The sequence below is a fragment of the Macaca fascicularis genome, chromosome 8 (assembly GCF_037993035.2).
Source record: "Macaca fascicularis isolate 582-1 chromosome 8, T2T-MFA8v1.1".
Lineage (NCBI taxonomy): Eukaryota > Metazoa > Chordata > Mammalia > Primates > Cercopithecidae > Macaca > Macaca fascicularis.
Genome location: NC_088382.1, coordinates 138,234,714 through 138,242,766, shown reverse-complemented (window position 1 = coordinate 138,242,766; position 8,053 = coordinate 138,234,714). Strand labels below are relative to the sequence as shown.

Sequence of the window (8,053 nt, the reverse complement as noted above, 5' to 3'; positions counted from 1 at the left end):
AACTGTGTTATCAGTAAAGCTTAAGCTTTTTGAGATCAAAGACAAGAGAAGAGGAATAAACCCCCCCCCCCACACACACACACACACACAAGGCCGAATTCTTGATTTTGATAATGTATGCTACACTGTGGATTTTAAAAGTCCTGTTCAGAAAAATTATCTTGAAATTTCACTGGTGAAAAGTCAGCATAAGGAAGGGTGACAGATGACAGAGCTTTAGTGAAGTACACAAATGAAGAGAAAAAATCATGCAGTTTGGGAGCCTAGATTCTTCTCTGAAAAGTATGAATCTTTCAAAAAGGCATAGCTAGACCTTGAAGATCATCTACACCAACAACCCTCCTTTTTTTCCCAAGATGCAATATGGTACCCATTCAAGGGTTTTATATTGTGTGGAGGCAAAGCAACTTCATCTTGGATGCTAATCCACCATGTTGACTTCTGATCAACTCCAGTTCTGGGAATGTCTCTAAGATTTCTACTTTCACATACTTACTGTAAATCCAGCCCTTAAGTCAAAACAACTTTGATGTTATTATAAATGCATACTTATCATCAACTCTGCCCTTAAGCAAATTCCCTATGGTATATAAGCCCTGGGTCTGTGGGTAACTGGGTGGGGATCCAACATCTTATCCTTCGGCTTTTTGTTTGTAGGTCTTTATTTAATGTTTCTCTCAAAGAAACTGAATGTGTCAGCCTCTTTCTTCAACCTCTCAGTCCCCTGGGCCTTGGGAAGAAGGTGTGCATATCCCTGCCTACTGCAAAACATACTAGAATCTCAGTTGTACCATGGTCTACCCTTGTACCTTGTGTAATGATTTTTGTGAACTTTAAGCCTCTGGCAGAATTAAGTGGGACATTCAGGAGATAGGCACAAAACACCTTAGGTGATGCTATTTCCCTTCTTCATCACTATGGGTGAAAAAAACTAAGACTTCTGTGGTAAGCACTCAACAATGTTGCCTCTTTACTATCTAAAATGTATGTTTCCTTTCAGTCACAGCTCTGGTTTAAAGGAAGCATTTCCACAAAGGGTTATTGCTGTGATCTTCCTGGGCTTATCTTACCTTATCTCTCCAGCTAACATCTGTCCCCTTGATTCAGTGTTCAATACATTCCTTTCATCCTTTCCATTCCATTGAAATTTTTCTCTTCGACTTCACAAAACAAAACCACCACTCTCAAGCTTCAGATATTTTAAGGGTTTACAATAAAATCATAGCTTATATTTCTAGCATTATCTTCCATAAGCCTTCCTTTCACTTTCAACCCTCCAGTCATAGTAGCCTTTCCCCTACTAAAATATGTCAGATTCTCTCCAACTCCAGGGCCTTTGCACATGCTATTTCTGCTGCCTGGGCTGTATTCATCCTCACTTATTTAATTCCTATTCCCATCCTCAGTTAGTTAATCCATATTACCTTTCAGTTTTCAGTGGTCAAGTCTGCTTATTCTGTGTTCTCATGGGCACCATACACTCCTGTTTTGAAAACATTCCTCATGATCATCACTCTGTACTTTGATCAATGCCTGTCCCAATGGACAATGTGAGCTATAAGGGTGGGGATTCTCTGCTTCTGCTAATCATGGTAGGTACTAAAACTATAGCTGATGTTTTAACTCACCAGTATCTGGGCAAAATGTAGCATTGCACTTCCCTGCACCCTCTAAGTTAGGAAAGGCCATGCAACTTGTTGTGGCCAATGGCAGGTAAGTAGTGATGAGGTATACCACTTCCTGTAGCATGGTCAGTGCAGGAGTCACTGTGTTTATTTCAGTTTTCTACTGCCTATCGTAAATGCCCTAACATTACTCCAAAATCTGATCCCCATCAGCCCTATCGGAACACTATTTAAGAGCTCAGTTACTTCAGCTGTGACAAAATAGTTATGGCCCAGGTAAACAGAAGATAGACTGCACAGTAACAAATTTAGTTAATAGGAAGCAATCCCAAATCTACAGGCACAGAGAAGAATAAGAGAGAAACTTCACCCTAATGAAATTTAGACTTGAGTTTTAGAAGATTTTCCTGGAAAGACTAAGTAGAGTCAAGAGTTAAGGTAAAGTGAAGGCATGAAAAGCAGAATGGTGTGGAATTTAAAAGATGAAGAACTGTAAAAGTTTAATTTAATTACGTACGATCTCTCAAAGACAGATCCACTGCAATCACGAAGAAGAATCACCCTTTTCTACACAGGGCCATTTTTCCACGATGCTACATTGGCCATCACAGAGCACAGTAAATTCATGATGAGATAATGCTGGAAAACAAATGACAGTAAAATCTTTGAAATGTCCATCTGTGTCTGTGGGGGAAACGAGCAGCAAACTTATGGAAAAGGAAGCCAGCTAAGGAGATAAGACTTCGACTTGAGAGGCTTTGTGATGATACAAAGATTCCTGGAAGGAGTAACGGGTAAGTCATTGCATCAGATTCAATATGTGTTGTGGAGCGTGTGGAAGGAAAGGTAAAATAGTAAAAAAAAAAAAAAAAAAAATGATTGCAGCTGAAAAGGTTAACAGATTGTAAATAGAAGTTTTTTGTTTTGTTTTTTAAGCTCTTTAGTGGAGCTTGAAAGTTAAATGTCATAGGCAATAAAATTAAAAAGCCAACAAAACCTACAAATTCTATAGGGACTGTGTGACCCAAAATGCAAATTATGCTCATGGTTTGCAGACAGCTTGAGTCCATCACAATCACCAGGTAAATGGATTTTAGAGGAGGAACAAAAATCCAAATAGGTACATTGTTAAGTATGGATCTTTCACAATTCAAGGATGCTGTATACATTACTCATCTCATTCCTCCCAAATCTTCACATGCATGAGGTTGTACATGATCTATCTAACCTTACCTTACTTATGTCAGCTAGTGCCATTAACCCACTGAGGCTTCATGATCCAGACACTGTAGCCTTGTTCAGTTCTTCAGATTCATGTTCCCTGCCTTAGAGTTGCACATGTGGTTTCCTCTGCTGAGAATGCTGCACTTCACCCATATCCCTCTGGATTAGTTGTTCTCCTCAGGGGACATTTGAAAATGTCTAGAGGCATTTTTATTTGCCACAGTTGGGCAAAAGTCCCACCGGTATCCAGTAAGTAAAGGCCAGAGATGTTTCTCTTTAAACATACTACAGTGCACAGAACAAATCCCCACAATAAAGAATTATGCAGTCCCAAGAATCAGTGCCAAGGCTGAGGCACTCTGCTCTATATAACTCATAGTTATCTGTCTTTCAGGTTTCACTTCTCCTGGGACGCCTTCCTTGATCTCCATGATTAGATTAGGAAGTTCAAGTCACCTTACATTTCTACTTTGTAGCAATTATTGCAATTGAAATTAATCAATTTTCTGTTTAAGTATGTATGTAATCCAGTCAAAAGAATAGCTGGAAGGACATAAAGAAAGACATTGTAATTCCAAGAGTTTGGGAGGCCTAGGTGGGTGGATCACGAAGTCAAGAGATCCAGACCATTCTGGCCAACATGGTGAAATCCTGTCTCTACTACAAATACAGAAATTAGCTGGGCGTGGTGTTGTGCCTATAGTCCCAGTTACTGGGGAGGCTGAGGAGCAAGAATTGCTTGAGCCCCAGAGGCGGAGGTTGCGGAGAGCTGAGATCACAGCACTGCACTCTAGCCTAGTGACAGAGCAAGATTCCGTCTACTGATAACTGAACAGGAAAATGATCAAATTCCAGGGAATAATGGAAACATTTTTATCATTTCCCTTAGTCAGTGCTATCATCTTTCAATGGATTCCCCAGTTCTTCCTTCCTTTACTTTTCTCCTTAAGAATCCAGATTCACTCAGAATGCCCTTGTCACTTACTCCCATTTCATTTTGAGGCTTCTTAAATCCAAGGCCCAAGACGGACATTTCAGTTTGTCCCTGGTCCTCCTGACATGACCCACAAACTCTTTTTAAAAATATTTCGCTAATAACAGTCACAACTTATGGATTGTCGTGGATGTGTTTCCATGGCCCTTAAACTTCCTATTTGAACAGGGATGAGAACAGAAATGAATGAAGTTCCAACAACAGTTCTTGCTGCCACATCCACTGGGAAGAAATAGATAAGATAAATTAGGGAGAAAGAAGAGTTCCTGTACCTGGAAGTCAACACACATGTTCAATCTTCACTCCCAAGTCCTAAATCCTACCTCACAATTTTCTTGCTTTCTCCCTTCACTCCAAATTACCATAGTACTGCTTTCTTCTCTTATTCTATTTGGGCTCCTATACCAAAATATTATAGATTGGGTACTATAAAGAGAAATATATTCTTATAGTTCTGGAGACTGGGAGGTCCAAGATCAAGGTGCCAGCAGATTTACTCTCTGGTGAGGGTCCCAGTTCCTCTTTCATAGATAGCCATCATTTTCCTGTTCCTTCACATGGTGGAAGGGGTGAGGGATCTTTTGGGGGTCTCCTTTCCAGGGCATTAATCTCTTTTATGAGGGTGTTTCCCTAAAGTCCCACACTAACTAATCACCTCCCAAAAGTCCCACATCCCAAAACTCATGCTGGGGATTCAGTTTCGACATATAAATTTTGGTGGGAACCCAAACCTTCAGGCTATAGCACTTATTCTGAGCCTTATCCTTTCTTATTGCTACATATTTTACTTAGATGAACTTTCTCTAGGCTCCACAGCACAATGTGTCCACTCTATCCCAGCACCTATCATAATATGCTGTAATTGATATTTCTGGTGTTTCTTCCTATGAAATTGTGAGCTCCTGGAGTTGAGGAACCATGTTTTGACTATCTTTACGTACAACATATGAGCAAAATGGCCTTGTTTCTATTCTGAAAGGGCAAATATTTATTAGAGAAACTCACTCTATTTTAAAGCGGAAAGTAATAATCTTACTCATTTGTATTACAGTGAAACTCTGGTACATTTTGAGAAATTCTTTAGTTTTAAATCTCCAAAGACAATGATCTAACTATAGCACTAAAACTTATTTCATTCTTTGAATGAACATTCATAAAATTGGAAAAACAGTTGGTTAAGAAAGATATGGAAAAATACTTAACCTCATGAGTAATCAAATAAATACAACTTTAAAACAATTAAATACAATCTTTAGGTTTTTTTAAAATAAGATGAGACTATCTAGTGTTGGCAAGAGTGTAGTCACATAGCTATTCTTATTCATCTTCAAAGTGTAAATTGCTAAAAAGTCTTCTTAAAGGCAATTCAGCAGTAAGTACCAACATAACTGAAATACAACTGATATCAACAATAGAAATGGGTTTGTTGTGATTTTCAAAAAGTAATTCCGAAGTGTCGCAGCTCTTCCTCATTTCCTTCCTTTCCCATTCCCTCTTCACTTTCCCTTTCCTCTCTTGTAGATGACATCACTAGAAACCAAGAAGATGGTAAGGCCTGGAGGTGGCAGAGCTGAAGAGTTCAGAGAAGGAAGCCTGATGAAGAAATACAATTCTAATGGTAAACCTAGGGAATCAGGAAATCAATTTAACTAAGCCAGCTTCAGTTATGGCTTCTGTACAATCCAGTATTGTAAACCCATTAAATAGAAAGTCATCACAAGAAACCATTGGGAATAGAGGTTAATTAAATACATAATTAGAATCTGGTTTCTCACAAAGTCCTGGGAGAGACTAAAACTAAAAATTTTTCACTTGCACAAAAAGTGGTCATTTGCTTTGCTTTGGGTATTCTAATACCCTCCAAATTTATCTTTTAAAACCCAACATAAGATCATTTTTTAAAAATCATTTTTTATTATTTAATAATTGCTGGAGACAATTCAGAATCTTTCTTACGTTTTACACAGTCATTGCCAGCTACTCTTTATCTCTGTGGCTCTTGATTCAATTCAATTTGGCAGGCATTTATGGAGTGCCTACTGTGTACCAGGCACCATGCTAGGTACAGTATGTAAACATGAGTGTGACACCATCTCTGTTCTTACAGAGTACATGACCCCGCAGAAGAAACAGGCACAAATACAAATGCTGACAGAAAAATAAGATGTATCACAATTGACTTAGATACCAACTCCCACAATGGCACAGAGGAGGAAGCGAGGCAGTGCTCCCTGGAATGACACAAACAAAAACAACAGTATCTGAGCTTGTTCTTGAAGGACTAGTAGTTTACCAAGCAAAATGGAAAACAGAAATTGAGTCCAGGTCTAGATATCAAGAAGCACAAAGAGACCCAGAAAAGACCATGGAGAATTCAAAGACCAGCAACAGGCTTCAGAAGCCTTACGTGAATAGGGCATGCAGGGATTTGTTGGAGGCAAGGGTGGGTTTGAGAGCTGGAGATGAGATTAGTGAACACCATGCCTCTCTCTTGTATTAAAGAGGCCACAGGGAAGACAAAGCTCAGTTGTATTCAACAAAGTCCACTCAGGTAGCACCATGAAGGAAGGGATGTAACAGAGACAGGGGAGTAGTGGAATCGGTCAAGAGGGAATTTCAAAGGTCAAAGATGAAAGGATGGCCCGGTGCGGTGGCTCGCGCCTGTAATCCCAGCACTTTGGGAGGCTGAGGTGGGCGGATCACGAGGTCAGGAGATAGAGACCATCCTGGTCAACATGGTGAAGCCCCATCTCTACTAAAATACAAAAAATTAGCCGGGCATGGTGGTGTGCGCCTGTAGTCCCAGCTACTCCAGAGCCTGAGGCAGGGGAATCTCTTGAACCTGGGAGGCAGAGATTGCAATGAGCTGAGATCTCGCCACTGCACTCCAGCCTAGAGACAGAGCGACAGTCCGTCTCAAAAAAAAAAAAGAAAGAAAGAAAGAAAGAAAGAAAGAAAGAAAGAAAGAAAGAAAGAAAGAAAGAAAGAAAGAAAGAAAAGAAAGGATGTGGGTCAAAAAGGAGTTTGGCATGAAGCATCAACAGGAAGCTGCTTCTATAGCAAATCTTAGGATTTGCTCAGAGAATCTGAGGGTCTGGGTGGAGGGTCTTAGTTTCATTTCATACTTGATATGCATGGACCCTTCTCCTCTCACCCCCAGCACATATGAAGGGGATGGACAGTGTTGGAACAAGATGGTCTTGGATTCAGAAATAAAAGGAGTCAGAAGCTGAAGACCTAAGGGTAACACAAGACGTCCAGGTTCTGAAAGCAGTGCAACTTGGAATTTTTGGAAAGTGAATTGACTTTCTGTCGCTGATTCTTTTTTATTTTAGGAAAATAAAAATTATTACTTTTTCTTTAAATGACAAAATTATATATATGTATTATGTACAGCATAATATTTTAAATATATATACATTTTGGAATAAGTAAGTTGAGCTAATTGACATTACTTAATTTTTATTTTTAGTGGTGAGAATGCTTAAACTCTATTCTGTTAGTATTTTTTAAAAATACATATGTTGTTACTAACAATAGTCATCATGTTATACAATAGACCTTTTGAACGTATACCTCTTCTCTAACTGAAAGTTTGTGTCCTTTGACCAACATCTTTCTAACATTCCCCCACCCACACTTCCCCAGTCCCCAGTAACCACCATTCTATGCAATTTCTATGAATTTAACTTCTTTAGATTCTACATATAACTGACATGGCAATATTTGTCTTTCTATGCTTGGCTTATTTCACTTAACAAAATGTCCTCCAGTTCCATCTGTGTTGTTGCAAATAGCAAGATTTCCTTCTTGTTTATGGTTGAAGAGTATTCCCTTGTGTATATGTACCACAATTTTTAAAATTTATTCATTCGTTGATGGACACTTAGGTTGATTCCACATCTTGGCTACTGTAATGCTGCAGTGAAAGTGCAGGCATCTCTTTGGACATACTGATTTCATTTCCTTTGTAATATACGCCCAATAGTAGGGTTGCTGGATCATATGGTGGCCCTATTTTTAACTTTTCGAGGAATCCCGTAACTGATTCTAAGTTAGTAGGGTAAAATTAAGAACAGGTGTTTAATTTGTGTTCCTACAGAGATGTTTCTAGTAGTATGATTGTCACATGCAGCTGCTGGGGTCCGTGAAAGCACAGTTATAAGAGCTTGGGCATCAGCATCAGGCAATGAGAATCTGATTCCTGCTT

The 8,053-nt window shown here is 39.2% G+C and overlaps 1 long non-coding RNA gene across 1 annotated transcript; it reads left to right on the top strand.

Moving 5' to 3' along the window:
• Positions 1-1,696: 1,696 nt before the first annotated feature.
• Positions 1,697-7,173, top strand: LOC123575268 (uncharacterized). The gene is made up of 3 exons (XR_006700518.2): positions 1,697-2,419; positions 5,365-5,461; positions 7,004-7,173. It is a non-coding gene; the product is annotated as an uncharacterized lncRNA (long non-coding RNA).
• The last annotated feature ends 880 nt before the right edge of the window (positions 7,174-8,053 follow it).